Source organism: Apis florea, unplaced genomic scaffold (assembly GCF_048593485.1).
Source record: "Apis florea isolate Af1SG1 unplaced genomic scaffold, ASM4859348v1 contig_3036_pilon, whole genome shotgun sequence".
Taxonomy (NCBI): domain Eukaryota; kingdom Metazoa; phylum Arthropoda; class Insecta; order Hymenoptera; family Apidae; genus Apis; species Apis florea.
Window position 1 is genome coordinate 758987 of NW_028256694.1, and position 10226 is coordinate 769212.

Genomic DNA, 10226 nt, shown 5'->3' on the forward strand with positions numbered 1-10226 from the left:
CAAAAAAGTCGTAAAATAAGTTATAATTTGTCGCGTCGGGATGCTCAATGTCCTGTGTGATCACCGCCCTCTCACTCGGCTGAACTTTACCCCCCTGCTTTCTCTCGCGGGGATGACTACAACCCCGTCCCCCTTTTTCCTCGCAGCTCCTCCTCCATATTTTCGCGTGGAAGACGTCCTATCCAATTCCAGATTAATTGCAGGATCCAGTGAGCGAGGGGTGGGAAACATGGGGTGCCACCGCGGGAACACGTTTCGAAGACGATAGCACTCGACCTCCCAGCTGATAATAAGTTGGCCACGCTGCCCACTCGCTGTTTTATTGCTCCTCGAAGGGAGTTGGAGATCCTTCGAGGAGGGGAGATGATGTCTTTGTCGATTGCTCGGGAGTGTTGAATTATTTAATCAACGGTATACATATCGATTAAGCGGATCGAAGAATACAAAGAATACATCGTTCGAGGCGTGATTTCTTCCTACAAACGTTTCGATATCGATCGACAGTGAACGCGAATGATTCGATTGCACTCGATATATTCGTTTCTAGAAAGTGATTATCTTATTTGCAGCTTTTTATTTTGTTTTAAGTATCAAATTCTCGCGATATAATTTATATCAGCTTTCCCGGACACACAAATGAAATGCATCCGTTCGAAAAAATCGGATCGAGATTTCTCAAAAGATATATTTCCTTTTTTTTTTTTTTTTTTTTTTCAAACTCAAAGAAATCGTAGAATTCGGAGAATTCCTTCCAAAATTTCCGTCATCACCCCGAACATGGAATAATATGGTTTTTCGTTCCTCGGTCGTGAAAACGACGATGACGATGGGGGCATAAAAGTTTTTACAGCTTTTCCGGACTGGCCTCCAGATAATAAAGTTTTTGCGTTAAGTGAGGTTTCTAGTAGCTGGATCGATTACACGGGCAGTAAACTAGATAAGCGTAATTACCGTAATCGATATCCCTTCGAGCGGTATTCCGTGGGGCAGTCGTCGGTTCCAAATGACGCCTCCATATGGTGATTATAACATCGTGTGGGGAGGAAAAATGTCGCGTTGCCCTTTCCAGCGACCTCGGGTCAAAGGTCGAGGAAAAAAGATAGGATACGCCTCGTGATAAACGTTTTTAACGACGTGTCTTTTTTTTTTTTTTTTTTTTTTTTTTTTTTTAATGACTCCAATATGAAATTTCAAGAAGAAATTTTCTTCATGAACAAAATACGAATAGATTCTTCTTCTCTTCGTCCCAAGTTTTCGTACAATCTTGTTGTTGAAAAAAAATATCTTTCCTACGACGTGTATCAATCTTCTTACGCAAAAGACATAGAATAACGTATAGGAATTTTCGCGCAATATATTATTACACGTAGCTATTTGATTTAAATTTATAATAATAAGAGCTTCCCTCTTGAATACCTTTTTTTTTTTTTCTTCGCGCAACGACAAATTCTATTTCTACGCGTTCTTCTCGGATAAACGGAAAAATAGCGTAAATAGAAAGGCAGCTCGAGCGGCGCTCTTCGTTGATATCTTTTCAAAGAGGTAAGTTAAATATTCAGGCTTGATAAATGAAGCTACACCGGTCGAGTGAGATATGAATAACATGGAGCATAGAGGCGGAAAAATAAATGTTTGTCTGCGTTAAGAAGAAGAAGAAGGAGGAGGAAACGTATTCGCGGATTTGCCTGTTCTATTTCCAAACAATTCGACTTTTGCCTGCCACGCGATACGATTAGCTTTAAATTCCAATATCCCATTGAAACGATCCACTCGGTTTCAGATCCTGCTCGTCCGACAAGCGATCCTGGCTTATCTCCGGAAAATAATCTGTTCATCCACACCGGAGGCTAATCCTTGGGGTTGATCCCCTTAGAGCGATCCACAAACCGATGGGCTAATCCGCGTGTCCGCACGAATAATCATCCCTAAGACAGAGAGAAAAGAGAGGAGGGACCGGTGACTTTGGGAAACTCTCGAAAGATGAGATCGGCCGAGGGGAAAATTCTCTCGGAAGGAAGCTTATTGAAAACCTTTTAGAAGGGATGGTTCATTTCTCGTTTCTCCATTGCTTTTATCCCGCCCGTTGAAATATTTACAATTTTCCAATTTTCACGATATTATTAAACGAGTTTACAATTTTTCGTTTTCGTTATTCGTCATTCGTTTCTTTATAAAATTAGAACGAATTTCATTCCAGTTCGTTTCTGAAACGAGCAACAAAATTCCAACACTTTGCGAAACTTTGGAGAATAATTAATAAAAAAAAAAAAAAATAAAAATATGTATATCCAAAGGATTCTTTCTTTTAAAAAACATAGAGTTGAAAAGTGAACTCTCGAGAATTATTTCTTGCCAGCGAATACCAAAAAAAGAAGAAGAAGAAGAAGAAAAAACCATCCTCTGCAGTGTCTATTTGTGAAAAAAATGTTTTCGAGAATTTTACTTTCGAAATGAGACCACCAATAGAGAAATATCCCGATTTCAACGAATCTCCTTTATCCACTTCAAATCTATTCTCTGTCGCGAACAACAAGTATCCATCCAAGAGCACTGCGGCTCTGGAAATTATCCGGGACGATCTTACGTATTACGAGCGGGGGCGTATTTTCTTTCTTTTTTTCTTTTTTTTTAATTTCGACGGGTAATAACCGGATGGAGGAGACAGGCGGGCTACGATGTAAACATGTGAAACGTCGAGTCGCGTCGCATTCATTCCCCCTCGAAATAAATAATCCCCCGCGGAATAAATGCGCGGCTCGATATGCAGGAAGTCCTTTGCGCGTCCGTCCATCGGGCGGATCTTTCTCCGCTTCCGGTGCGCCGCTGACAAATGGATCGGCCATTTCCTCGGAGGATGGGTACCGCGATTAACGAACGTCGACAGAAAATTAAATGACGCTAATAACCATTACAATACACGCCCCGTATCAACGCCGATGCCTCGTTCCCACGTGCCCACCCCCTCGTAATTGCTGAGCTCGCACAAAGAACCGGATCGATGAATCCGACGATGATAATCAGGCTGTGCCCTGATTTCAGCGGGGAGGAATTTCGGTAAATTCGGAAAGGAAGGATTCTTCCAACGAAATTTAAGATCGTTTCGATTATTGTTATTTGTTGTTGGTAAATCGTTATTTGATATTTAAGGTTTTTAGTTATTTAGTTTAATTCGATTTCTGTTTCGATTTATCGAAATTAAAAAAAAAGTGAATCGTGAATCTAACGGGATTGAAGGATTCTTGATTCTATGCAACGTTGCTCTTCCCGTTCACACACACGTGGCGTGTACGTGGAATACAATTAAAAAAAACCCCTGAAGCACCCTCGAAATATCATCGTTTCAACCAGCTCGCCAATAATAAATAACCAGATCAATACCCCTCGTCAACCTCGCCCAAGGTTACGATCCCTACCACGCATAGGAAACCTCAATTTCCTTCTGCCTCGTTACGTTTCGATTCCAATCCGACCCGAATCACGCGTTTCCTTGGTGGCCATCCAAGAAACTTCCCACGACTCCCACCTCCTCCACTTTGCGTAGAAACGAGGATCACCAACCCCCATCGCCATCAGCTTCTCTCCACGCGAGTCCGAGAATTGAGGATCGCGCCGAGTGAAGAGAAAGAGAGAGGGGATGGTCGCGAACGAATCACTGAAAAAAATCTCACCTCCTCCTCAACCCTCCTCCTCTCTTTGAATAGAAACGGGGATAACCTCGAAACCAATCAGTCAGCCTCCATCGTCATCAGCTTCTCTCCACGCGAGTGAGAGAAAGAGAGAGAAAGAAAGAGAAGACGAATAAATCACTAAAAAATCCCACCTCCTCCCCAATACTCCTCCACTTTGCAATGAAACGCTCACCTCGAAACCAGCCACCATCAGCTTCTTTCCACGACGCGGGTCAGGGAGTCGCGCCGAGTGAAGAGAGAGAGAGAGGGAGGGAGGGGGAGGTGGAATAAATCACCGAAAAACGGCAATTTCCGCGAAAGGGGAAAACCGGCCGTTGCCGGTGACGAGGACATATTACAGACAGGCAGAGAGGTGTGCAGTGTGTTTGACCAGCGGTCCCGCAGCCTCGTTTGTCCCTGCGCCGTGCAAAGACACGCGCGTCGGCTCGTGTACGCGCGTGCAGCCGCGGGGGTTGCGGGGGAGGGAGCGGATGGCGGCCACCACCGACCCTTTATAGATTTGTAGACGAGACCACGGTCATTCGACACTGCGTTTGACCACACCCTCGCTCGCCACCAAGATTTATGGCGCTTCTCCACCACCTCCTCCCCTCCCCTCCCCCCCTCCGGCTCGATCATTTCCGCTCGCCCCAGAGACTTGTTACCAATTCCGATCGGCAGTTTGGATTGTAACTACATTGCTAGCCGTACGCACGGCTCGGCGTGCTGCAGAATTTTCGATCGAGGGATTTGATGATAGTGGATGCTGCTTCACGGTGGTTTTTTTCTTTTTCTTTTTTTTTTTTTTTTTTTTTTTCGTCACGATAAATTATTCTTTGGGAATAATTTTTTTGGAAAATTGTCGATCGATCGTGTTCTCGTTAATCGAACGTGTTGCAGGCAACGGAGTACAAACGGCGGCGATGAGTATTTTGAGTATAAAGATGTGGACCACTTTTGAATAGGAATCACTTTTGAAATGGATGCGGAAAAATGTTGAAATATCGATGTAAGCGATGTAAATATACTGGAACGAATTTGGAATTAATAGTGTCGAAGCCTTTAATAGCACGAGCTCGACCAACTCGTTTAAACGAATGGTTAACGAATGTGGAATTCGTTTTCTACCAACTTTTACAGCCGTTTACATTTCACCTTTACCGGGGGAAGAATTTGAAATAAGTTTGAAACAAATATTTGAAATTCCTATTTCATTTCAACCTTTTAATCATAATCTAGCTAAATTGCTATTTACAATTCGGATCCATCGTTACGCAAGATTACTTTTTTAATCGAAAATCCTTACGTTTCTTATTTTTTTTTTTGTTATCCCGCGACAATTTTTAAACGTCAGTCACATTCTTTTACTACTCGCCTCGATAATTCGATCCAAATTTTAATTATTTTCCGGGCGATCGTTTCGCGTTTGCGATAATTTGAAGAAGAAGGAAACGGTGGTTGTTTATGGTTTCCTTGGACGGGATTTTCCATTCGGAACGATTGTTGTAGGAAACATCCACCTGGCCGGAACGCACGAATCCCACATATTCGGTAGCCGTTTAATTTCCCTCGGAACGATAATCGAATCCGTGTCCGGCCGGCGAGCGTGACGCTTATTGGCGTGCTGCACACGCGTGCACCACGGGACACGGAATAATGACGGTGAATCGAGCGACGCCGGTAGGAAGTGTCCCATATGTCAAATCGTTGCTCGACGATCGAGACACGCCAGTGTAGTTTCTCGTGTTGCGAAAGCGAGCGGTGGAGCGACGCTTCGAGGAAGACGAGGACGGACAACGGCGCGTTACATCGCTCCACCATTGTTCCACCACCTTTCAAACGTGAAATCATCCTCGATTACGCGAGTATTCTTTTTTTTTTTTTTTTTTTTTTTTTACGTAATCTAACCTCGCGCGAAGAAATCGTTCGGTATTTTTCTACTTGAACGTGGTATATTTCAGAAATCGACGATATTGGCCAATCGAAAGTTCGATAAACTGATAATTATTTTCATAATTTTATCAAGTGTTCCTTCCTCGACGATTAATTATTCATATACTTTTCAACCCAAAGCGGACGTTATACGTTATACGGTATCGAAGAAGATCGAATTGAAGAATCTTAGAATTGTATAAAATTGATTATCTCACGCTTCACGTCTCTTTGTTCCAGGGAGAATCGAGAGGTATCGACGCGCGCAAGAGGGTCGGGCTTGGTCACTTCTCCCCCCTGTTCTGAATCGAGGGATAATAATAGGCGAAATTTCTGCTGGTAGCGATTCGCAGGAAGTGACTTCCGGCGCGGCGTCGAAGCGGCAACTTGACGGATTCACCTGTGCTCCACGCGAATCCTCCAGGTGTCCCTTCCTGCCTCGTTGTGAGAAATTCCTAGACCCAGCGTGGGGAGGACCGTATTTTATTAGCGGAACACGTCAATCATTATCATCGTGGATTTTTTTTTTTTTTATACAGACACAACGAACTGTTGCAACTGTCAGAAGGTTAATCAATTATCCTCGACAAGTATCGAGCCTGAATACTTCCTGTATACGTGTAAGGAAATCCCGAAGAACACGATTAGATAACGAAAATATATCACTTTTGATACACTCTTCGTTACATCTTAACTCTTCTTTCAGCCCTTTCAAGCCTACCTTTCTTGAAAATCGAATTCAACCATCGGCCAAAAAGCCTTAACCCTTAACGATACGCGAAATCTACCGATGATGCATCGACCATTGATCGATCGTGGTTTCGATCGTGGCCGCGTAACTCGCCCCTCCCCCCCCCCCCCCCCCCGTTTATCGGTCGCGTATCAAAGTGACAGAAATTGGCCGAGCCCGGGGCGCGGTGTCGGGTCCCCGTCATTTCCATATTGTAATGTCCCGTATCCTGTCGGGGCCGGGCCGATATTATGCGCTAACAAACCATTTAGGCCAGGTGTTAAATTGTGTGTGACGGGTGGCCGATTCCCCCTTTCTTCTCTCGGCCTCTTCGCGGGCCTCCTCGCGCAATTCTCGCGCGTGTATGCGAAAGGTCTGACCAGCGTTAATGGCTGCAAATTGATCAGAAGCTCTATGGGACCGACTGAAAGAGAGAGAGAGAGAGAGAGAGAGAGAGAGAAGGCCCGCTTGTTTCCCGTTTTACGATGCTCGGTTGGTCTCTTTTCAATCCTTTCCTCTGGGAGCCAGGTGACCGGTTATAATCGATTCGATCGGCCAATTCGTCGGACGGAGTCATTAGTAGGGACGACGGTCGTCGTGAAATTTAATCCTTGGCCGCCGCATCACGCGTATCTCTCTCTCTCGCGAGAGAGAGAGAGGGGGAGGAGGAGAAGGTTTCTTCTTTTTTTTTTTCTTTTTCCACAGTCGTCCGGTCCTGACGATCGTTCTCCCCGATAAGTGACCGGCCGCCGATCAAACTGTCCGCCTAATGCAGGCTAATAAGCCATAGGCGGAATAAAAGTTCTGGTTTTATCGATATCAACGGTGCCGCGGCCATCCTCCACGCTCGCATCGGTGTCTCGATCTTGATACGGGTCTTTAGCATTTATATAATACCCCGGGGTTGGATAAGGGTGATAATAGCGTAAAGGTTCGATTTAATAGTTTTGTTTGAATCGAGGGAATAATAGTAGAGGCGTTTCGATTGTAATAATAATAAAGGTATTTGGTGTCGATTTATTTCGACGTTAAGCGTGGTAAGTGGTGTGAAGAGAATTCACGAGCGCAAGAGTAAGAGAAGAGAAGAAGGAGCGAAATTTGTTGAAATTTATCGTTTAGAAACGATATGTAAGTAGCGATATCTTGGAGCATCGTTATTATCGATCGAAAGTGCGCGCAAACTTTTCCGCGGTAAATTCTATTAAAATATGCAAATCGCTATTGATATTCGCGGGAAGTAATTTTGAATTAATAAGAAAAAGTGAACATTCAAACATTTGGCCGATAGGGTATGCAATTATTTTAAAGCTCGAAGAAAGAAAGGGGGAAAGAGAGGCAGCTTAATCGCTCTAAATTGGCCGGAAAACAGGCGAAACGGCCCTCCGTGCGTTCGTTACACCGAAACGCGATTTTAATCTTCGGCCATACTTCGACGATTTTAATACCGTTCATCGCCGATCTTCCTCGGCTTTTCCACGAATTTAATGCTATTCTTCTTCCGTTTTTCCCTTCAACTGTAACTCTGCCCCTGAGTGTCTTGGTAAAAAGGACATGTCGTTTATATTCAATTCACGAGCAATAGTTTCTCTTAGAATTTATTTAGATTACGTCTACTTTCGTCATCATAATATAGCAAAAAAAAAAAAAAAGAAAAAAATATCGTGAAGAAATTCGAAGAATCTTTCTTTTTCGTTTTTCGCGACACCTGCAGCAACACCTCGCGGAATAATTCGACGAGCATCTTGAAATGAAATTTGTTCCACCCGTAACTCTTGGGTTAAACGGTCGACGAGGCCGATTAGCATCGGGGAGAAACGTAATTTATGCCCGTGGATTAAAATAAGGGTGAGTTTCTCTAAATTCTACACAACTCACAGCTGTCTCCGATTATTGTCAACCGCTAAAATGCATTTACCCGATACAGTGGAGGAATTCTTTGGAAAAAAAAACATTTACATCCAAATTTTCCATTCTTGTTCCCCCGTCGAAAGTCGAAAAAGTAATAATAATAATAATAATAATAATAATAATAATCGCAAGCTCTACAAGCAAGTAAGTCGATTATCTTACACTTGTATCCATCACCTATCGACGACTCGTGAACACGAGTCGATTACCAGATTAGATCGACGAAATTAATACGCAAAATACAGAGAATTGGAAGACGAAAGATTTCGAGAGCGACTCGAAGCCATCGCTGGCCGCGCGGTTGGTCACACAGTAAGCGAGCATACCTCGTAGCGATAATTTCTCCGCGGAGAACGTGAAACACCATCGAATAAATGTGCGGTCCCACACACTCGGGGCCCGGTGGAGGGGAGGGGAGGGGAGGAGGACGGAGTGATGGCGTCGCGCGGACAGGGACGGGGGGACGGTGGGGTGGGTCGGCTTCTGTGTGGGCCCCTAAGCAAGGGCCTAAGGGCCTTAAGTACGGTGGGGCGCCTTATCTCGCCTCGTTACTTGGCCTTAACGGCGGCGAATGCTTGAAATATCGGCGCGGCGGCTTCCGTAATTCCGTATAGAAACGCCGCTTAATTTGGCCATTAGTGCGACCACGGTAATTCAGACGGCCGCGATTACGCTCCGGAAATCTCTGTGTGCTCGCCGATTTTCACCTGGCACGCCCCGTCTTATCGGGATTCCTCGAGGCCGCCTTCGTCTCCGGGGGCGAGAACACGGCTTCGTGTTGGCATCCTTTTTTCTTTTCTCTCTCTCTCTCTCTCTCTCTCTCTCTCTCTCTTTTGGCGTGGGATTCAACGAAGGATACGATTTGGACGGTTTCGAGCGAAGGAAGACGATTGAATTGTGGAAGGAATATGCGTGACGCGAAACGCAAGCGTGCAGGTTGATTACGAGGTTGGCCGCAAGAGGAAGCAGTGTAACTACGTACGTGGGGATAATCGGTTCCGTTGTGTGTGTACTTTAATTTTCGTACAAGAGCTCGTAATCGTTCGATGTACGCGCGACTCGTACATATCGTCTCAAATTTTGTGCATATCCATGGTAGGAGATTAGATATTCAGACAGACAAGTTCGATAGAATTGACCAAAAATAATAAAGATAATATTAACCAGACGAAAGAGCGAACCTAACCTAACTTTTCGTTTCCTTCGATTCAGCGAAGGATACGATTTGAACGGTTTGAAGTGATAGATCGAAGAAAGACGATTGAATTGTGGAAGGAATATGCGTGACGTGAGTGTACAGTTTGATCACGAGGTTGGGTGCAAGAGAAAGGTATAACTAACGTACGTTTAATCACACGTGGGGATAATCATTTCCCTTGTGTATTTTAATTGCAAGATCCGGTAATCGTTCAACAAATGACTCACATCGATACAACGTTTTCTCTACAAATTTTGGAGATTATTTATTAAACAAACAGAGGGACGATAAACCGACGAAAAATAATATGATTCTCGTACCGATCAAGATCACGATAATATTAACCGCACGAAAGAGCGAACCTAACCTAACTTTTCGTGGGATTCAGCGAAGGATACGATTTGGTTTGGAATGGTAGATCGAAGGAAGACGATTGAATCGTGGAAGGAATTTTTAATCGCAAGATCTGGTAATCGTTCAACGCATCGATACAACGTTTTCTCTACAAATTTTGCAGATTATTTAGACGCAAACGAATTACTATCGCGCGACAGAGGGACGATAAATAAACCGACGAAAAATAATATGATTCTCGTACCGATCAAGATCACGATAATATTAACCGTACGAAAGAGCGAGCCTGACCTAACTCTCTCCATCCTTCTCCCCGACAACAGGCCGCGCTTCCCTCTCCACCAGACCGATCAGTTTCCATTAGCCCGTCGAATTTGCACCCGATATCATCCGGGCATAAGCTATACATGCATACGTATGCCGGACAAACAGCGGC

The 10226-nt window shown here is 44.3% G+C and overlaps 1 long non-coding RNA gene across 1 annotated transcript; it reads left to right on the plus strand.

Annotated features, from left to right (window-relative positions):
- The first annotated feature begins 5374 nt into the window (after positions 1–5374).
- LOC147657638 (uncharacterized) lies at positions 5375–6279 on the plus strand. The gene is made up of 2 exons (XR_015292058.1): positions 5375–5761; positions 5841–6279. It is a non-coding gene; the product is annotated as an uncharacterized LOC147657638 (long non-coding RNA).
- Positions 6280–10226: the final 3947 nt, after the last annotated feature.